Source organism: Hyperolius riggenbachi, chromosome 11 (assembly GCF_040937935.1).
Source record: "Hyperolius riggenbachi isolate aHypRig1 chromosome 11, aHypRig1.pri, whole genome shotgun sequence".
NCBI classification, from domain to species: Eukaryota; Metazoa; Chordata; class Amphibia; order Anura; family Hyperoliidae; genus Hyperolius; species Hyperolius riggenbachi.
Window position 1 is genome coordinate 94694307 of NC_090656.1, and position 23378 is coordinate 94717684.

Genomic DNA, 23378 nt, shown 5'->3' on the forward strand with positions numbered 1-23378 from the left:
GAGGCTACAGAAAGCTATCTCAGAAGTTTAAAGAGGAACTCCAGTGAAAATAATGTAGCAAAAAAAGTGCTTCATTTTTTACCATAATTATGTATAAATGATTTAGTCAGTGTTTGCTCATTGTAAAATCTTTCCTCTCCCCGATTTACATTCTGACATTTATTACATAGTGACATTTTTACTGTGGGCAGGTTATGTAGCTGCTCCTAGCTGTTTTGGCTGTTAGAGACAGCTGTAAACAGCTAATTCCTGTCTGTGAACATTGTTACATTGTGGCAGTTTGCCCAGAGTACCGCGGTACTCAGAGCTTTTTGTGGGAGGGGTTTCAGCACAAAATCAGTCATACAGCGCCCCCTGATGGTCTGTTTGTGAAAATCATTATATTTCTCATGTAAAAGGGGGTATCAGCTACTGATTGGGATAAAGTTCAATTCTAGGTTGGAGTTTCTCTTTAAACTGTCAGAGTCAACTGTAAGGGCCTGTTTCCACTGCACGCAGATTGGATGCAGAATGGATGCAGAAAAACTGACTCCAATGAATGCCTATGGGAACATCTGCATCAGAAAAATCACATTTAGTGGAAACCAGCCCATAGGCAATTATTGGAGTCAGTTTTTCTGCATCCATTCTGCATCCAATCTGCGTGTAGTGGAAACAGGCCCATAGGCATTTATTGGAGTCAGTTTGTCTGCATCCATTCTGCATCCAATCTGCGTGTAGTGGAAACAGGCCCATAGGCATTTATTGGAGTCAGTTTGTCTGCATCCAATCTGCATCCAATCTGCATGTAGTGGAAACAGGCCCTTAGGAATACAATCAGAAATGGAAGGTCACAGGCACAGTTGCTGTTAAATTCATGTTTGTCAGGCAAAGAAATAAACAAGAGCAGCATATGCAGAAAATTGTGAGAATGGTTACAGATCACCTCCAAAGACCGGTAAAAACATCTTGCTGCAGATGTGTATCTGTAATTCGTTCTGCTTTGCACAGTTTACATCTGTATGAAAGGTGTTGAAAGTCAGAGCAGTTTGGGCCCCCAACTACTATTCTCCTCCACTCCCTCCAATACAGGAGTCCAACCTTCAGATCAGGTGTTTTTGTGGCTACACAAGTAATGGGTGTAAAAGATTACGACTGCCACAATTGTTTCATGAAGATGGGCCCCCAGGCTGTGAGGGTCAGAAAAGGTTGGCAAGGGAAAGGGTGTGAACTATGGGGTGCCCCATTAAAATTTGCTGGGGGGGGGGCAAGATAGTTAAGTCACTGCTTGGCGCTCGCCAGCCGTTAAATTTAACTTGGAGACTTTTTTATGGAAGATTGGTAGAAAAACACCTCCGTCCAGAATCCAGACACTCTTCAAAAGCTGCAGGAGGCATCTAGAGGCTGTTAGGAAGCTTAACTTGGTATTGGTTTCATATCTCTCTTGGGGGCCCACATTTATGCACCTGTCTAATTTTGTTATGATGAATATTGCATAGTATTTTATGATAATCCAATAAATGTACTTTCACGGCATGCATACTTTTTCTATAGAGCATGCATATATTAAAAGGAATTTGCTACTCCGAAAGGGGAGCTAAAGATACACAAAAAAACCTAAAAAACTTAAAGTGAACCCGAGGTGGCACAGGAGGGGGCAGATGGGACACATAGGATGGTTTCCTGGCCAATGACATGCCTCTGTGTCCCCTGTGTGCTGCTCTCTGCCCCCCGTGCCACGTTTTGACCCCCCTGAAATTGTAGACATTCAGATTGTAAGAAATCTCGAAGGGTAGAGGGTTTCCCTAGCAGGAGACGATCTCCTGCTAAACGCACACCAGGGGTGTTCCGAATGCTCCTTCCACAGCTGCCATTGGGCAGCTCTTTCTCTTCTCGGCTGCTCCCCCACCTCCCTGCATGCTGCTCTATGTGTGAGACACACAGAGCAGCGCTCCCCGCATCGTGACCCCACGGGGATTGCAGCTACCTGATCCGGCCAGCCCCATGGATCAGGTAGCATATTTTCGTTTAAGAAATATCCCCACCTCGGATTCCCTTTAAGAAGGGTTCCCAATTTTTTTTTCATATGACTTTATGTGAGGCGCACCGGGGAATGAAGAAGTCTTCAGGGAGCTTGACATTTACAATTCACATGTCTTTTCTCCCTTTAAAGTACATATCTAGCTAAAAGATTGATTTAGTTTTGCAGTTCACACTCTGTAGTTCTCTGTGTGGTACAGATGGGTGTAATTTGCCTGCAGTGTAATGGGATGTGAAGTCATGTGATGCTTTTATGGCAGTTTATAGATATTATTTAATAGTCGCACTTTAAATAATAGCCAAGACCATTTCCAGCACTGTTGAGGTAAGTGATTTTTTTCCCTTTTGCCTCTGAAAGTCTATTTCTTTAAATAGAAATGCCATCTGTCATCGCCAAAGGAAAGAAAATGTGACATAATTCCTGTGGACCTAAGTATAGCTTTTGATTTACTACATTACCCCCATCGCAGAGTTTTGATGAGCTTTTGCTGAAATAACATTTCCTGAGGCTTAGACATTTCATGTTACAAGTCCTAGGATATCGATGGTGAGTAACTCCATTCCTAGAATTTACCTTCATAGAAATATTCTTAAAAATGAAGGTGTTTTTTTGTATCTGGGATGTTCTAAAATTTCACAACACTGGCTGTCTATACTCCATCTCCTTTCCCTGTTATCTCCAGCCACTTGCATCGTCCTCAAAGTGCTTCCAGCCCTATGCAGGTAATCGTTAGGCAAGGGGGAAATTATCTTCGTTTTGTCAAAATTTTGTTGACAAATGCAAATTCTTTGAAACCAATGGGAAGGAGAAATAAGGATGACTGTGAGCCATGGCTTTGCCAGGATCTGAGCCAAGGGGAGCAAATGGTTTTAGACTGAGAGGATGATTGTCCTTGTGCCTAATAGAAATAGAAAATGTGGGTTGAGTACAATTATTCAATAGGTGTCCCAGACGCAGGGCCAGTACTAGATAAAAGGGAACCCTAGGAAAAAGTCAATATGGGGCCCCTCTGACCCCCCCCCCCCCCGATATAGCAGTATAAGGTGCCCCACCAGATATTATTATAAGTCGGTCTTTGTTTCCCTTCCCCTCCTCGAATGGAAGGTTTGGGTGGTTAGGTGCGCCTCCCAGAATATAAGGATTAGGTGGCTTGTGTTCTCCCCATGAATAGAAGGATTAGGTGGCCTTTGCCAACCTTCCCCAGATAGCAGCAGCAGGTGGTAATTTTTCTTCCCCACCCCCAGATAGCAGGATTGGGTGGTGTGACTCACCCCACCCCCAGATAGCATGATAGCATTAGGCTACCACAACCCCCTCACTCCTATTCGCTGCAGAGTTCAGGGGTGTGGTCTCACTGGTCTGGCCTGCACCTACCCTTCCTTTCGCATCCTTCTGTCTCTGTCGTTGCTAGCACCTCTTCTACATTTCCCAAAGACATGTACATATGTATATAACATGCCAGCTGGTCAATAAGACAGAGAGGCCACGAGTATGGAGAAAGGATGGTAAAGGAACAAAATTGCAGTGCACTGGGCAGACAGGTGAGAAGAGTCTGCAGCACATTGGGTCCTGAGGGCACAATCATCTATTTAAGCGGGGGGACCCAGAGCCCACTCAGCCAGCTATGGGGCCTTGGGTAATTACCTAGTTTACCCCTATGGAAGCCCTACCCAGACAGCATGATGCTTAAAATATCAATGCTGTTCAATATTTAAAATCTCATTGAGTGGGGTACATAAGTTACTATACCTCATTCAATTTTTGATTGTGTAGGAATGGAGCATTTACAGAATTATTGACCTGTGTATGACTAGCTTCAAGTGTAGTTTTAGCTCTAAGCGGGCATACATTTGAAAACGTCGCGGGCATTAAACGTAAAAATAAAAAACAAAACGGTAAATGAGCATTTATTGCGGTAGTAGAATATTGGAAATTTACTGATGTTCTACAACCTAATTGATATAATGAAATATCGGCAATATTTGCCGATATTTCACTATGACCTAACCTCTCCCTTCTCTCACACAGCACCCCCCGGCAACTAATAACTCTCCCCCGGCAACTAATAACCTTCCCCCAAACAACTAACAACCCTCCCCGCAGGCAACATATAACCCTCCCCAGCAGGCCGCAACTAATGACCCCCCCGGGCAATTAATAACCCTCCCCCCGGCAACTAATAACCTCCCCCCAGGTAACTAATAACCCCCCCCCCCTAAACAACTAATAACCCTCCCCACAGGCAACATATAACCCTCTCCCGCAACTAATGCCCAATCGGGCAACTAATAACCCTCCCCGCCGGCAACTAATAACCTTCCCCCTGCAACTAATAATCCTCCACCCGGGCAACTAATAACCCCCCCCCCCCCCAGTTAATTAATAACTTCACCCCAGGCAACTAATAACCCTTCCCCAGGCAACTAATAACCCTCCCCCCAGTCAATATCCATCTCCCTGGGCAACTATTAACCCTCCCCCAGGCAACATATAACACCCCTGCAACTAATGACTCCCCCGGGCAACTAATAACCCTCCCCCTCCCCCAAACAACTAATAACCTTTCCCTGGGTAACTAAAAACCCACCCCGAACAACTACAGTTGTGTTCAAAATGATTCATCCCCCACTGAAAGAGTGTTTTGGCCAGTTTGACATTGATTTTGATCATTTAAGTCAACTTCTTTACAATTAAATCAAAGAGGCACTTGTAAGTCAGACAAATATAACATAACATTTATAATGAAATAACCACAAATGTCATTACTGTGCTCACATCATTATCAGTTTTATTCAACCCCCAAGTGACATTCATTCTTAGTACTTAGTACAACATCATTTTCCAGTTATAACAGCTTTTAAACGTGAAGCATAGCTTGACACAAGTGTCTTGCAGTGATCTACGGGTAGCTTAGCCCATTCTTCATGGGCAAAAGCCTCCAGTTCAGTCACAGTCTTAGGCTTGCGCGCTGCAACTGCTTTCTTTAAGTCCCACCAGAGGTTGTCAATCGGATTTAAGTCTGGTGACTGCGATGGCCACTCCTAGAGATGAGTGTAATGACCTAATTACGATTTCGCGAAATTTCGCGTAATTAGTGTAATTACGATTATGGCCGAAAGTACATAATCGTAATGAAGAAGGATTTCGCAAAATTTCGCGTAAGCGTAATTTTCGCGTAATTTTCGCATTACAATGGGTATTTGTTCATGCCGTAATTTCGCATTAAACGCTACCGTAATTTCGCGTTAAACCGTAACGCTCCGTATAATATAAAAAAGCCGCCGACTTTAAGGGTTAATAGCAAAGCCCCCTTAAATGCTAAGAGCCTCAAATTTGGAGAATATATTAAGGAGATCAGGAGGAATAAGAGGAAACATTTTTTTTTTCAAAAAGACCTTATAGTTTTTGAGAAAATCGATGTTAAAGTTTCAAAGTAAAAATGTATACATTTAAAAACCCGCCGACTTTAACGGTTAATAGCAAAGCCTGCTTAAAGTTTAGGAACACCAAATTCCTAGGGTATATTAAGGGGATCAGTGGGAATAAGAGGAACATTTTTTTTTCAAAAAGACCCTATAGTTTTTGAGAAAATCGATTTTTAAGTTTCAAGGGCAAAAATGTCTTTTAAATGCGGAAAATGTCAGTTTTTTTTGCACAGGTAACAATAGTGTATTATTTTCATAGATTCCCCCAAGTGGGAAGAGTTTTACTTACTTCGTTCTGAGTGTGGGAAATATAAAAAAAAAACAACGTGGGGTCCCCCCTTCCAGACCTCTTTAACCCCTTGTCCCCCATGCAGGCTGGGATAGCCAGAATGCGGAGCACCGGCCGCGTGGGGCTCCGCACCCTGACTATACCAGCCCGCATGGTCCATGGATTGGGGGGTCTCGGAAGGGGAGGGGCAGCCAAGCTTTCCCCTCCCCCTACGAGCCCTTGTCCAATCCAAGGACAAGGGGCTCTTCTCCACCTCCGATGGGCGGTGGAGGTGGAGGCCGAGATTTCCTGGGTGGGGGGTTCATGGTGGAATCTGGGAGTCCCCTTTAAAAAGGGGTCCCCCAGATGCCCACCCCCCCTCCCAGGAGAAATGAGTATAGAGGTACTTGTACCCCTTACTCATTTCCTTTAAGAGTTAAAAGTAAATAAACACACAAACACATAGAAAAAGTATTTTAATTGAACAAAAAACATAACCACGAAAAAAGTCCTTTAATATTCTTAATTAACCATTAATACTTACCTGTCCCTTTAAATAAATGATCCCACGCAATATCCTCGGAAATGTTCTATCAGTTACAATGTAACAAAGTTATTACAATGTAACAACTTTGTTACATTGTAACTACGCCGCACCCGACATCACTCGCCGCTCAGCCGCCGCATACACTTACGCGTCCTTGCAGGACGCTAAGTCCCCGCCGGCTCCCGCTGTCCACCCCGCCCACATCTGTCACCCACATGTCACCCACATGTGGGTGACATGTGGGTGACATGTGGGTGACATGTGGGAGAGGCGGGGAGGGCAGCGGAGCCGGCGGGGACTTAGCGTCCTGCACAGACCCGACAGAGCTCTGAGCTATATAGCTCAGAGCTCTCTAAGCATCTTTGTATTTGGGCTCCAAGGAGCCCCATTGGTCCTTAGCAGACCAATGGGGTTTCTTCAAATCAGAAGGAACCCCATTGGTCTGCTAAGGACCAATGGGGCTCCTTGGAGCCCAAATACAAAGATGCTTAGAGAGCTCTGAGCTATATAGCTCAGAGCTCTGTCGGGTCCGTGCGGCGGGTGAGCGGCGAGTGACGTCGGGTGCGGCGTAGTTACAATGTAACAAAGTTGTTACATTGTAATAACTTTGTTACATTGTAACTGATAGAACATTTCCGAGGATATTGCGTGGGATCATTTATTTAAAGGGACAGGTAAGTATTAATGGTTAATTAAGAATATTAAAGGACTTTTTTCGTGGTTATGTTTTTTGTTCAATTAAAATACTTTTTCTATGTGTTTGTGTGTTTATTTACTTTTAACTCTTAAAGGAAATGGGTAAGGGGTACAAGTACCTCTATACTCATTTCTCCTGGGAGGGGGGGTGGGCATCTGGGGGACCCCTTTTTAAAGGGGACTCCCAGATTCCACCATGAACCCCCCACCCAGGAAATCGCGGCCTCCACCTCCACCGCCCATCGGAGGTGGAGAAGAGCCCCTTGTCCTTGGATTGGACAAGGGCTCGGAGGGGGAGGGGAAAGCTTGGCTGTCCCTCCCCTTCCGAGACCCCCCAATCCATGGACCATGCGGGCTGGTATAGTCAGGGTGCGGAGCTCCACGCGGCCGGTGCTCCGCATTCTGGCTATCCCAGCCTGCATTGGGGACAAGGGGTTAAAGAGGTCTGGGAGAGGGGACCCCACGTCGTTTTTTTTTTATATTTCCCACACTCAGAACGAAGTAAGTAAAACTCTTCCCTCTTGGGGGAATCTATGAAAATAATACACTATTGTTACCTGTGCAAAAAAAACTGACATTTTCCGCATTTAAAAGACATTTTTGCCCTTGAAACTTAAAAATCGATTTTCTCAAAAACTATAAGGTCTTTTTGAAAAAAAAAATTTTCCTCTTATTCCCACTGATCCCCTTAATACACCCTAGGAATTTGGTGTTCCTAAACTTTAAGCAGGCTTTGCTATTAACCGTTAAAGTCGGTGGGTTTTTAAATGTATACATTTTTACTTTGAAATTTTAACATCGATTTTCTCAAAAACTATAAGGTCTTTTTGAAAAATGTTTTTTCCTCTTATTCCTCCTGATCTCCTTAATATATTCTCCAAATTTGAGGCTCTTAGCATTTAAGGGGGCTTTGCTATTAACCCTTAAAGTCGGCGGCTTTTTTATATTATACAGAGCATTACGGTTTAACGCGAAATTACGGTAGCGTTTAATGAGAAATTATGGCATGAACGAAACGCGAAATTTCGCATTGAAAATTACGCTTACGGTATTTTCAATTACGATTTTAATGGCAATTTCGCTACGCTAATTTCGCATCGTAATCGCAAATTTCGCATGCGTAATTATAGTAATACGAAATTACGAAAATTTCGGCTCAACTCTAGCCACTCCAAAATGTTCCAGCCTTTAATCTGCAACCATGCTCTAGTGGACTTGGAGGTATGCTTGGGATCATTGTCCTGTTGAAAGGTCCAACGTCTCCCAAGTCTCAGGTTTGTGATGGACTGCATCACATTTTCATCCAATATCTCCTGGTACTGAAGAGAATTCATGGTACCTTGCACACGCTGAAGCTTCCCTGTGCCTGCAGAAGCAAAACAGCCCTAAAGCATGATTGACCCCCGCCATGCTTCACAGTAGGCAAGGTGTTCTTTTCTTCATAGGCCTTGTTCTTCCTCCTCCAAACATAGCATTGATCCATGTGCCCAAACAGTTCTAATTTTGTTTCATTAGCAGTCTACAGAACACTATCCCAAAACTTTTGTGGTTTGTCCACCTGACTTTTGGCATACTGCAGTCGACTCTTCTTATTCTTTGGAGACAGCAAGGGGCACCGCCTGGGAGTTCTGGCATGGAGGTCTTCATTACGCAGTGTGCGCCTTATTGTCTGAGCTGAAACTTCAGTATCCACATCTGACAAGTCTTTTTTCAGTTCCTCAGCAACCACATGGGGACTTTTCTCCACTTTGCGCTTCAGGTAGCGCACAGCAGTCGAAGTCAGCATCTTCTTTTTGCCACGACCAGGTAGCGTTTCAACATTGCCCTTTGCCTTGAATTTGCGAATGCTTCCTATGGTGTCTCTTGGTATGTTTAACATCTTTGCATTCTTCTTATAGCCATTGCTCTTCCTGTGAAGAGAAATCACCTCTTCTCTTGTCTTCCTGGACCATTCTCTTGACTTCACCATGTTTGTAAACACACCAGTAAATGTCTAGAAGGAGCTGAGTATCACAGTCATTTTAAATCTGCCCAATTGGTGCTTATTATGCTGCTCGTTAACATCCACAGGTGTTTTCAATACCTGATCGAAAACACTTGAATGAACCTCTGTTCTTAAGAGTGGTAGTCTTTAAGGGGTTGAATTGTGTCAATGAAGAAATCACAAAAAAAAAACATTTAATACTGTATTACAAAAACAATTGATGTCATTTTAGTTGCATTTGGATCTTTAAAAAGTCCTTGTAAGATTTCATTCTGAACACAATTACAGATGTACACTAAATTCCCTAAAACCCTTTACAGCATTGGGGATTAAATAATTTTGAACACAACTGTAATAACCCTCTTCCAGAGATGTAGGAAGGAAAACCGCTCTAACTCCCTTCCACCGCGACTAATAACCGTCCACCAGGGCAACTAATAACCCCCAGTTAATTAATAACCTCCCCCAGGCAACTAATAACCCTCCCCACGAAACTAATAACTCTCCCCCAGGCAATTAATAACCCCCATCAATTAATAACCTCCCCCTGGGCAAATAATAACCCTCCCCCAAGCAACTAATAACCCTCCCCCCGGGCAACTAATAGCCCACCCCACCCAGTCAATTAATAATCTCCCCCTCGGGCAACTAATAACCCTCCCCCAAGCAACTAATAAACCTTCCCCCAAGCAACTAATAACCCCCCCCCCCGCAACTAATAACCATTCGCCCGGGCAACTAATAACCGACCCCACCCAGTCAATTAATAACTTCCCCCTCGGGCAACTAATAACCCTCCCCCAAGCAACTAATACCCCCCCAGAACTAATAACCCTCCACACGGGCAACTTATAACCCACCCAACCCAGTCAATTAATAACCTCGCGCTCAGCAACTAATAACCCTCCGCCAAGCAACTAATACACTCCCCCGGGCAACTAATAAACCCCCTCCCCCGCAACTAATAACCAGCTCAATCCCCAACAACTAATAATTCACCGCGGCCATAAATATGTGCCCGCTATGGGAACTGAAGCTACCAAGCCTATTTAGAATAAACTAACTGCCTAAATAGCCGGGCACCCATTTTTTTTGCTGCACTACTATTAACTGTTACGGTAAGCAGTGTAATGGGCTTGTAGACATGGATTGTAGACCAGCCTTTGTTCTGCAGCTGTATGGAAAATATGTAGTGCTTTTATGGAAAATGTATTGCACAGAAAAAAAAAACAGATCCGCAAATGATTTCTGTGCACCGCTTGTGCTAAACTGCTAGCCTATGACTGTGAAATGATCACATGAACAACTTGCTTATTTTAAATGGATTTATTTTGATACATCCTAGCTACCTTTGAGATAATAGCGTTATATCTACTGAGACTAATGGTGCTATTTAAGTTCAGCATAAAATAAAAAAAAAGAGACTGCTAAGGCTGGCGAGAGAGATCTCAAAATAACTGAATCATTTTTAATTAAATGTAACACCAAAGGGATTGTGGGTAATCATGAAGAAGCATGGATCAGACTCAGCACATAATTGAAATAAATAAAATGACTTGGCTCTAGAAAGCAATTAATGTTTAAAGTATTGTTGCTTCTGAGGCAGATAGAGGTTAGGCAGCCTCCTGGGATGCGATCTTCCAGGATGGTCATTTGTTTATTAGACAACAGCAAACATTATACTGAAAAATATATTTATACATGAATGCCACAAAAGTGTAGGTGTACTTTTCATTTAAAGAGACCCTGTAGTGGGTCACTATTTCCCTATCTGCTACTAGTACGACTGTATAGTAGTACAAGGGCACTGGCGTAGGGATCACTGTAGCAGCTATAGGGGTGGCTATGGGTCCCGTAACCAGGAGGCCTGTTCTGTGTGGCAATGGTGGTTGTTACAAGGATGACATTGGGTCATGTGACAAGAGGGAGCACTGTAGTCATAGAGATGAGATGTATGGAGATGCTAGATTGCTGAAAGAGGTGAGTTCCCATTCCTCTGCACTTACATTCCTACACTGTATGGGGGGGAGGGGGGAGAAGAAGGTGTCACATCTGACTACTTATACTAAACTTGGGAGGGGGGTTAAATCTGGCTACACAAAGGTGCCTAATAATTTTGGGGGGCTTCCAATTTTGCTATGGGGCCCCATGATTTCTAACAATGCCCTTGCATGAGGGTCTACCTAAAATATCCATTCAAAGTGTATTAAGTCAGGTCATCCTTCTTCTACATTGATTTAAAAATAAACACATTTCTATAATCAAGATTGCATTGTCAATAAACACCTATACTATGTCACCAGGACTGGCTGTGGTCCGAAACATCTAGCCTCACTCTGCAGTGATGCATTGAGGCCACTGTACACACACTAGATTCTCAGCGCAGAGCCCGTCCCTACTGGCCTTATTGGACAAGATTCATCTAGCATATGTATGAGGCTTTTATGCTGTTGCAGAGATCAGGAAATGAAGTCACCAGAAGCTTGAGGGAGGCATGAGCAGGGTGGCTGGAAGTGTGCAAAGGTCTGGATGGAGACACAGCAGGGTTGGACATGGTTATGCTTCTGAACCGGGATGTAAAATGGAACTTGCTCAAGAGGAAGAGATGTAAGGAAATGTTGCAATGAAAAAAAGATCCTCAGAAGGAGTAACAGTTCATTCAGGTCTTAAAAATGGATAATTTGCAATGTTATATTTACCTATCTAAGATAGAGATGGCCCAAACGGTTTGCCGGCGGACAGTTACCGGTGAATTTTGTGTTTGCGTTCTCGTCGAACTGTGAACATTTGGCGTGTTCGCCCCGCCCCTATACATCATCATGGAGCAAAACTTTGACCCCTTACCTGACAGTCAGCAGACACATGGCAGCCAATCAGATACCACCCCCTCCTGGACCCCCCACCCCCCTATTAAAAAGCAGTTGTGGTGGCCATATTAGATTCATTCTCTGCTTGCTACTGTTAGTGAGAGCAGAGTCAGACTTGCTGCCCATAGGTAGGAATTAGGAAAGCATTAGCTAGGCCTGTGTTCTTGTTCCTCACTGACTACTTGCTGAAAGCACCCCAAATAGCCATTTTGAAGGTTAGTACATCGGTCTCCTGTTTTTTTATTTTGTGTTTGACACTCCACAGCCCACTGACACCCAGAGCAGTGCACACTACTTCTATTAAGTTGCAGGCAGAGTACCACTCCAGTGCATTATTTGTAGGAATGTACTATGATTTCTGCCCTTTAGGGTTAAAACTCGACTGCGTCAACTCCATAATTATTGGTGGGACTTTTTGCATGGATCCTTCTCCTTCATGCCACGGTCCAGGTGTTAGACCCCTTGAAACAACTTTTCCATCACTTTTGTGGCCAGAAACAGTCCCTGTAGGTTTTAAAATTTGCCTGAACATTTGCAGAAAATTTGATATTTGCGACATCTCTAATCTTAGGGAAAACAGCTGCTTTTATAATGCTGAGATAAATTATATGGGGGCGGGGGCTGCTGGAGTGGTGGACTCAGCAACAACCCAAACAAAAGCTATGCAAATATCATCCAGTGGAGACTTTGTCACAAAATTTTGTGTTTGTTGTCTTTTCCTCAGCTCTGCTCTATTTACCTTGTGCAGGAACGAGCAGAACTGAGGTGGAAATGAGAATGTACATACTCATTAACCATTATAATATAAAGTGCACGCAAGCAAAGGAATCTTATTTTCAAGGTTGAACATTACTGTTAAAAATACCTCACAAGAACACCAGTAGGCAGGACCATCAATTTTTCATAAGTGTGAGTTTTTTTGTTTTTTTTAAAACGGCTTCCCTACTAGATCAGAAAACATATGATAAAAAAATAAAATATTGTCAGAAATTTACACAGGCTCAAACTTTTCATGCCCATTGATCTCCTTACCACGCGAGTCCAGCGGTCTCCAGGACCTCCTCAGATATAAAAACCTGTCTATGCTCACAGTTAGCCGATGCAATTATTACACACTTGGCTGAGGAGACCATTAATTTTTTATCAGGAAAGAAATTTCAGGAGCAGCTTTGAGACCAGACTGAAGGCGAGTTATTCTTTTTAATTGCTTTTAACATTTTTGATTTACTGGGGTAATTATAAAGGCATTTAGCACCAAAGTTGACCTAGTCTCTCTCTGCTTTCTAAGGGAGCCGAGGAAAGAGGAAAAGGCTTTCAGCTTTCCTGACGTCGAAGCGCCGCGCAAATGGTGTGCGTGTCTCTGGGCCAAGCTGACATGCAAACTGAAGTGGAACCGTACACTGAACAGTCTCATTAAACAACAAGGAAGCAATTAGCTGTAATTCTAGAGAGTTGGCTTGTCAATGCAGTCCCAGCGAGGGGTGTACAAAATGGTGCAAAGCTGTCTGAGTCAACGGTTCATATTTTGATGATCACTTCCAGTCCAAATATAATATTTTAGTTTTGGGTGAGGACAAACGGCTGGAATCTGGTGTTGTTAACCCCTTAAAGTGAAACTCTGCCGTTGCTGTGGAAAAAAAAGCTTCTGAACCTTCTGTTCAGCTATTCATTCCAGGGATTTATGGCAAGCCTTATTTCAATTGACTTGTTCCAAGATACTGGAAATTTCATTTACTCAAACTAGTGTTCATATATTTTCAGTCATCGTCCCAACCTGTGTTTTGTTTAGTGTGTGACATCACTTCCAAGTCAATGCTACCAATAATGACCAATCACTGTCCACAGGAGGAGCTTGTGCTTTGCTTCATGTATCCTGTCACTTCCAAGCTACTGTAACCTATGCTGAAAAAAAAAATATTTACTCCAGTTACTGCTAGTATATTTCTAGTCACAGTCCATCTAGTTTTACATGAATGGCCTGTGCTTTATCTTATTTCAAATCCACTGCTACAATAATGGCTGTTAAAGTGTAACTGTCCGGCATAAAATCAAATATATATATATATTTTTATCTGGTAAACAAGTAATAAGGATGCTAACCAGGCAATCCAAAAGTTAAAATCACTATTCCTTTTCTTGTTGAGAAATGATCACTCCCCAGTGTACCTGTCTATTATTTAGTACACACAAAATTTGGTACTCAAAAAAGGAACTTGCAGGGCATGCTGGGTTGTCCTTTTCAGTGGTGGGCCGAAATTTCGCATATGCAAAATTCACAATTATGCATCGTAATCATAATGCAAAATCTCAGAGATAATTGTAATTAATTTGTATGTAATAGTAATATTTTATAATTTCGCATAATTTCCGTGCAATTTCGCTACATTTTTGCCGACTTTAACGGTTAATAGCAAAGCCCCCATACATGCTATTGCTACCAAAATTAGTACATATGATAAGGAGAATATTGGGTACAAGTCAAAAAAAGAATTTCCCAAAAAGCCATGTGACACGGCTGTCCCCCTGGGAGACAAGATAGTGATCGGCTGTCATAGGCCGAAGCCTATAACAGCTGATTGGCTGGTGGGGGGAGGGAGGGACAGATACACAATAAATTTTAAAAAATATTTACATTTAGTTAAAAAATAATGTAATAGATATTTATAAAAAAACAAACAAACATTGGGGGAGCTATCAGACCCCACCAACAAAAAGCTCTGTTGGTGGGGAGAAAAGGAAGGGGGAATCACTTGTGTGCTGAGTTGTGCGGCCCTGCAGCGAGGCCTTAAAGCTGCAGTGGCCCTTTTTAAGAAAAAAGGCCTGGTCTTTAGGGGGGCTTAGCACTGCGTTCCTCAAGTGGTAAAGCATAGGCAACGCCCCGTGAGTCACAGCTTTTACTAATCGGCACTTGTATTGGCCTGAGGAAGTGGGCTGTTACTCACGAGATGCGTTGCCTGTGCTCAATTAATTATTCTTTGTTGACTCAAAGATTTCGTCATTGAGGCAAGCTACCTAATCTTTTATTTTATTGTGTTTTTAATCCATTTTATACATTTTATACACACCTGGGCGCCTCTTTTACCATAAATTGTGTTATATCACCCCCAACATACCACGTTGGAGGGGTTTTACTATATGTGGCACTGTCCTCAGTTTTTTCCAAGGAGAGTGACCACATCTGGGTCCGGCTGGACCACCCCGAGTGGAGTCGGGTTAATCATCTCCACCTGCTTTCTGCGGTCAGTTGCCCCTCTGCAACCCACCTTTGTGAGTATCTTTTATACAGTTGTGTTCAAAATTATCCCCCACTAAAATTGAGTGTTTTGGCCAGTTTGACATTGATTTTGATCATTTCAGTCATCTTGTTTACAATTAAATCAAAGAGGCACTTGTAAAGTCAGACAAATATAACATAACATTTATAATGAAATACCCAAAAATGTATTTTCTGTGCTCATATCATTATCAGTTTTATTCAACCCCCAAGTGACATTCATTCTTAGTACTTAGTACAACATCCTATTCCAGTTATAACAGCTTTTAAACGTGAAGCATAGCTTGACACAAGTGTCTTGCAGCGATCTACGGGCATCTTAGCCCATTCTTCATGGGCAAAAGCCTCCAGTTCAGTCACATTCTTAGCTTGCGAGCTGCAACTGCATTCTTTAAGTCCCAGCAGAGGTTCTCAATCGGATTTAAGTCTGGTGACTGCGATGGCCACTCCAAAATGTTCCAGCCTTTAACTGCAACCATGCTCTAGTGGACTTGGAGGTATGCTTGGGATCATTGTCCTGTTGAAAGGTTTAACGTCTCAGGTTTGTGACGGACTGCATCACGCTTTCATCCAATATCTCCTGGTACTGAAGAGAATTCATGGGTCCTTGCACACACTGAAGCTTCTCTGTGCCTGCAGATGTAAAACAGCCCCAAAGCATGATTGACCCCCCCGCCATGCTTCACAGTAGAAAAGGTGGTCTTTTCTTCATAGGCCTTGTTCTTCTTCCTCCAAACATAGCGTTGATCCATGGGCCCAAACAGTTCTAATTTTGTTTCATCAGTCCACAGGACACTATCCCAAAATGTTTGTGGTTTGTCCACCTGACTTTTGGCATACTGCAGTCGACTCTTCTTATTCTTTGGAGACAGCAAGGGGGTGCGCCTGGGAGTTCTGGCATGGAGGCCTTCATTACGCAGTGTGCGCCTTATTGTCTGAGCTGAAACTTCAGTACCCGCATCTGACAAATCTTTTTTCATTGCCTCAGCAACCACATGGGGACTTTTCGCCACTTTGCGCTTCAGGTAGCGCACAGCAGTCGAAATCAGCATCTTCTTTTTGCCACGACCAGGTAGCATTTCAACAGTGCCCTTTGCCTTGAATTTGCGAATGATGCTTCCTATGGTGTCTCTTGGTATGTGTAACATCTTTGCAATCTTCTTATAGCCATTGCCCTTCCTGTGAAGAGAAATCACCTCTTTTCTTGTCTTCCTGGACCATTCTCTTGACTTCACCATGTTTGTAAACACACCAGTAAATGTCTAGAAGGAGCTGAGTATCACAGTCATTTTAAATCTGCCTAATTGGTGCTTATTATGCTTGATTGCTGCTCGTTAACATCCACAGGTGTGTTCAATGCCAGATCGAAAACACTTGAATGAACCTCTGTTCTTAAGAGTGGTAGTCTTTAAGGGGTTGAATAATTATGTCAATGAAGAAATCCCTCAAAAAACATTTAATGCTGTATTACAAAAACAATTGATGTCATTTTAGTTGCATTTGGTTCTTTAAAAAGTCCTTGTAAGATTTTATTCTGAACACAATTACAAATTCACACTAAATTCCCTAAAACCCTTTACAGCATTGGGGGTTAAATAATTTTGAACACAACTGTACCTATTGAATTTTCCATTTGACCTTACATCCTGCACTACTGGGCTCTCGTTCTCTGTTTCCTGTTGTCTTTGTTTTTGTCTTCAGGGTGTCAAGACACCCCCACCACTTCACTTTCCCTAAAGGGTTTCTTTTCTTTACTAAAAATGTAAAATACATGTAAACACATACGTATTGAACTGCGATAAAATGGAGAAACCGAGAGCCCAATATAGTGTAGTATGTACTGGAACCAGAAATGTGATTGACAAGTAAGTAATATACTCACAAACATGGGTTACCACACAGGCAACCACTGTATAGGCAGGTGGGGAGATTAGACCTGTCCCCACTCAGGATTAAGATGTCGCTCTTTGTAGAAGGAAAAAAGGGTACAACACCCTTCCACCAGGGTGGAAAACTCTGATAGTAAGCTGTGCAGAGGCGCCAAAAGAATAAAAGTATACTAAAAAGTTTAAAACATTCGGGTGGCGGCGGTGGACCGGTCACTCCAAAAAGGACACGATATTTGTCACTTGAAGAACATACGATTTAATTAAATACTCCACAATTAATTCGCAACGCGTTTCACGGGCACAATCCCGCTTCATCAGGCAATAGACAAATGGAGTATCACGGCTAGACGTCCAAAACACGCTTGGCACCTCTGTGTCACAGAGGTGCCAAGCGTGTGATACTCCGTTTGTCTATTGCCTGATGAAGCGGGATTGTGCCCGTGAAACGCGTTGCGAATTAATTGTGGAGTATTTAATTAAATCGTATGTTCTTCAAGTGACAAATATCGTGTCCTTTTTGGAGTGACCGGTCCACCGCCGCCACCCGAATGTTTTAAACTTTTTAGTATACTTTTATTCTTTTGGCGCCTCTGCACAGCTTAGTATTGAACTGCAGTTCTCAAAGAGTAAAATAGAAAATGAATTCATTTTTGCTATATGGCTGTCACTTACAGCAGGTAGTAAAAATCTGACAAGCTTTGTCAAGCTAGTACATCTCCTCATGGAAAATTCTCAATAGACCCTTTGGGAGTGGGACTCCCTGCAAATGATCTATACAAAGATGCCAGCTGGACTTTCTTTACTTGTTTGCACACTATTCTGGCAGTTGGAATGAGCAACCGACTTTCTGTAAGTGCTTTTAAATTCTACATTTTTTTTTTGCTGTAGTGGTAATTTAAAGAGATCCTGAACTGAAAATAAAAAGTTAAAATAACCATACACAGGTCATACTTACCTCCCGTGTAGTCTACTCCTCAATCTCTTTCTCCTCTCCTGCGTCCTGTTTGTCCACTGTGATCAATTGAATGCTCATTCCTCCATTTTAAAAATGGCCATTACCCCATAACAGCTTCCTGGTCAGCAAACTGTTTCATTTGCATGTAAGCCATGAGTTTATTTTAAATAATTTTACTCACTTCAGGTTCCTTTAAGTATAAGAAGAATATACAAAACCCTAATTGAAACCTCCAACCCCCCTGCCTGTGCTGAACTGTAACCATCATTTCTTTCCATACCTGACATTGATGTTTTCCCTCACAAATCAATGCCTGGCCTTTCACCTAAGCGTGTACCACTCCCTAAAGCACACTCTTGAAATGACAAGAGGCCTGTATATTCCTATAGTCAATTACTGCCATTTTTATTTTGTGCGCTCCTGGACCCTGTAACTGTCAGACTCCTGTAATTACAGTAAATCAAGGTTAGAGAGCTGGTGTGGGATGTGCATAGGGTGGACGCTGTGAAAATCATTGTTTGACACACTGAAGAGCCTGCAGGGAAGCTGTGTGGCGGCATGGGAGCACGCGATTGTGTGCAAGAGCGCGCAGCAGCGCAGTAGCATCCTTTTGGACGTATCAGAAATGTCCAAAAGGTGAAAGTGGCTAAGGACATCCAAAATATTAGAGGTGCAAGCAGGGGGTGGGGAACAGTTTGATAATGGTTAGCACTATTCAACGCATCATCATTACCAGCACAGGACCAATAGAGAGCGAATAATGCGGTTGTAGGAGGGCCCCTGCTGGGCCCTTCTTGGCCCAAGGGCCCGGTGCAGTCACAACCTCTGCATCCCCTATTGCTATGCCACTGGAGGTGTAGGTGCCAATGAACAGAATCAAAGTCCTTCACTCTTAAAAAAAACTTAGATACATAAATATTCCAGAACATCCAGAAACACAAAGTCCATAAACAGATAATGGGTAGTCTCTGATCAATTCTGACAAAAGTCTGTTTTTCATCACTAGTACTACATGGGGAGGGGGGGGGGGGGTATATGCTGGGGCAACCCACCCCTGACCTCTGCCGCAGTCGAGTATCACCAGCCGTTAAATCACAGCACCGCCAGCCACAAAATCCCATCACCACTGAAAGCTTAGTCACACCTCTGCTGTTACAGTGAATGGTGAATGGACTAATTCATAAGTACTGTTATAGTGAGGTTAAGCTATGTAGAGGATTTAGGCTGGATTCCCACCGTGTGTGTTGCATAGCGCATGCATTATAATGAGTGTGAACTGCTATGGAGATGGCGCAGAGACTTTAAAGGAGAACTGAAGTGAGAAGAATATGGAGGCTGCTATATTTATTTCCTTTTGAGCAATACCAGTTTCCTGGCAGCCCTGCTGATCCATTTGGCTGCAGTAGTGCCTGAATCACACCAGAAACAAGCATGCAGCTAATCTTGTCAGATCTGACAATACGCACCTATGTGCATGCTTGTTCAGGGTCTATGGCTAAAAGTATTAGAGGCAGAGGATCAGCAGGACAGCCAGGTAACTTCTATTGCTTAAAAGTAAATAAATATGGCAGCCTCCCTATACCTCGCTCTTCAGTTGTCCTTTAATACAAAGCGTGCATGCAGCGACAGCATAGAAGTGTGAGTTGGCATGCAGAATGATTCTGTAACCCAACAGACAAAGGCCTCTATTCATAAAAGGCTGTGCGACTTTTGTGTGCTAATTCATAAAAATGTTCACAGGTGCGGTAGCAGTTCGGTAATGTACCCGCTTCAATAGACAAAAACTTGTTCGGAAACAGCAGAGAAGTGTAGAGCTGTCTGTTTTGTTACAAGCTGTTCCGTCTATGCAGTGAGGTCATTACAATAGTAAGAGGTATCCCGGTACACCTTTAGAATGTACATGTTTGTTTTACTGCCTCTGCTTGCTCTGAATCTGTTTATTACTCTTTCTTAACATTTTATTTAATTGCCACAGCTTGGATCAACTCCAAGAAACTTTAAACATGCCCTGCTTAGGTGATTTCCCTACTAGTTCCTCCGCATCTTCAAACAGGAACCTACGTGATTAAACCAGGGGTCCCCAATCTTTTTCAGTCAAGGGCCGGGTGGACATACTTCAGACTGGGGGGGGGAGGGGCTGCTGGGGGGCTCTGAACCTACATAAAATTAAGGTAAAAACCTTACATTGAATCTAGGCATTGATCCCCCCCCCCCCCCCAATAGTGCCCGGAGGAGACCTCCCAGCAGCAGCCATTCAGTCATGTGGCGCATGAAGAACATCAGCACCAGACAGTGAAGCATACAACCTGCTATCCAGTTCAACAGCAGTGTCACCTGATGTTGAATAGTATAGGAAGTTGGCATTTTCTTAAGTGCTTGGTAAAGTCAGCTGTTTTCTGCATTACCATATGTGGTAATGCTTTATATATTGAGGTCATAGTTGTTGAACAGCAAATAATTCAAAGTTGATGCAAGATTACATGAATATGTATGCACAAGTCTGCAACTTGAAAAAGGACCAATGGAATGCAGCCAAGCTGTTTGGTCCATTTTCAAGCTGCATACATTTGCATAAATACATTGCATAATCCTGCTTCACCTTGGAATTATTTGCATTTCATTGACCACCTCTAGTAGTAAGTTCTAATCTATTGTTGTTTTAAATATCAGCCTCTTCATATTTGTGCATCACAACAACAGTTTTCTACCCCAGGCTAAATGTGCCCAGGCCTGAAGACCAGGGAAGAGAGGACAGTAGCGGCTACAGTGCATCTGTCGCTATGCAGCCTGCTTCCAGCGATGTGCAGTAACCCACAGCAACCAATCAGAATACAGATGACTGCAGTGAGCCAAACAAAAGATGATTTATGATATTTTGCTGAGGGTAGACAGGCTATGATTATGAAATAACAAATGTGTTTCGTCCTGAAAATGTTTTTCTCTGCCTCTTATTCTTGCAAAATTCACGATCACTCGTGGACGTTGGCAGATATATTTTACATTACATCTAATTAAACTGGTAAACTGCTGCGGAGAGATTGTTCACCCCGGGCTGTTTCTTTTCCCCAAAGCTTTCATCTCCGCTACACTAATGAAGGATTTTGCTTATACACATATCACTAACACGCTGCAATAGATCAGCTTCTCTGCTCTCTTTTATGCTCTGAAAGAAAAATAAATCGTACTTTTTCTTACAAATCGATGGAAAACTTCAAAAGGCCAAAAGTTTGGAAGCAAAGTAAAGCTTGCATTGTACTGCACTGTGAAGAACGAGAAAGCTGCTCTGCTTCAGAATTAGCAAATGTGACAAACAGGACTGAGATTCAGGGAGGAATTTCGTTTAATAAAGGTCTGGACTGTCCATATACAATAACGGAGAATCTATTCCTGGGGGCAATAAAACAAGGAGCGCTGCAACTGGAGGCACTAAAATGTGGAGCACTGGAGCCAGGGGCACTATTATGAGGAGCACCATAATAGGGTCATTAAAATTAGATACATTACAATTGAGGATATTATTTAATGAGTACAATATAATGAGGCCTATAATGAAGGGACACTATAGTGGGCTGCATTGTAATAAGGAACCATATACTAAGGTGGGCAATATAATGGAACTTATTGCAGTAATGTATTGCCAATAAATATTAGTAAAAGAGAGATCATGTGACTAAAGCACTGTCAGGTAATGCACTTGATTTTTCCAAGTATGCATACAGCATTTTAGGTTATCTAGATCTATATATTAAACCAAAAAGAGAGACAACTAAAGAGCTATGGGGGACAAGAACATTTCCTTTAAAAAAAATGTAGAAGTGGCAGCTGTGTGAGAAACAGGAGCAATGTACACCTGACCTGCATATATACCGATTGTATTTAAGTGATTCATCATGGTATTATATCTCGCTCCTGTGAGGGGAAAAGGGCAAATTCCTTCTGTTTTAAGAAACTGGAGTTTCACATTACCACCTGTAACTGGTGCTGATCATGTGTCCATTGTACCATCACCTGACAGTCTGGCCTTATCCAACATGTAACAATACAAATATTATGATGTAACAGCAACCAGCCAGTCTGGCTAAGGTACCTGGTGCCTTCATGGCCCTGGATCTAGCTTGCTTTGCATAGACAGGCTAGATCCTGGTGGGCTACAGGACCTAATGCAATCATGGCACATGATCTAGCTTGCTTTACATAGATAGGCTAGATCTTAGTGGGCAAAGGGGCCATCACCTAATGCCATTGTGGCACAGGATTTAACTTTCTTTGAATGGACAGGCTAAATCATAGTGAGATAAGGGACCCGGAGCCTTCATGGCATAGGACTTAGCTTGCTTAGCATGGATAGGGTAGATTCTAATGAGCAAGGGACCTTGTGCCCTTATAGCACAGGATTTAGTTTGCTGTGCATGGATAGGCTAGATCCTAGTGGGCTAAGGGCCCGTTCACACTACAAGAGCTTTTTAAATGCTAGAGATTTTGAAAGCTCTTGCTAATGCAATGCTATGGGGGATTTTTACCAAATCACATTGCTACGGGACCTGTATTTGAAACTCCCCCCTCCAGGATACAGGATATAATATATCGTGGCATTACTAAGCTAGATCCTAGTGGGGCTTGTCTAGAACCGCAAGGACAGATCCTTGATTGGGTCAATCGCTCAGAGTCAGAAACCCGGTCTCGCTGTCGCTTTGCGCATAGATGTCCAAATGTGGATTCGCAATCTATGAATCGACTAGCTGAGAGAAGTGTTCTGACTCCAAAGGATTCACCACACACATACAATTCAAATGCTTGCCACCACGTGCGAGTCAGCGCATGACTGAAACTATATTAACACACTGAGAACACTGTAACTTAACCCTTAGCTGTATGCAGGGATCAGCGCCAGACCTGTCTATCTGTGCCCGATTCAAGCATATTGGTTGGAGATACAAGATACTATAGAGCACAAGGTAACGTTTTCGGAGGAACAAGTACGATTGTGCATGTTTAGGAACAGGTCATAACCGTTAAACGATTTTTAAACGTTTTAATAACAAAGATGCATTACACACATTTACATACACCAATTAACATATAATCACAAAGCTTAAAATAAAAGGTAATATTTGTGAAAAATTTACTTAGCTGAATGCAGTCTGTGTGGGGATATTTCCTCAAATAAAGTCCAGTTCAAATGCAGGCATTGATATCAAAAGTCCTTATATGGCATGTGCCTGGTCCTCTTTGGAACGCATGCCTCGAGAAAGCTCTTGGTCCGTGGAATTTGGAGAACTGGGAGGGTCGGGACTGCTCGATCTTTTATACCATCTGAGTTTTGGGGCTGGCTTACCTGAAAAGTAGGTGTGTTTACCTCCTGCGGAGCATGATAGGCAGAATTTTTGTACAAGCCTAGAATGACACAATTTACCAATAACCTGCGTCATTTCTGTCCGGATTGGCGCACAGCA

General features: G+C 42.8%; 1 long non-coding RNA gene across 1 annotated transcript in view; it reads left to right on the forward strand.

Annotated features, from left to right (window-relative positions):
* LOC137539149 (uncharacterized) overlaps nt 1-23378 on the forward strand; it is a 91701-nt gene that overhangs the window by 1031 nt on the left and 67292 nt on the right. Inside the window, exon 2 of the long non-coding RNA XR_011024936.1 lies at nt 2395-2566. This is a non-coding gene — a long non-coding RNA (uncharacterized lncRNA). The remainder of the gene's footprint in view (nt 1-2394; nt 2567-23378) is intronic.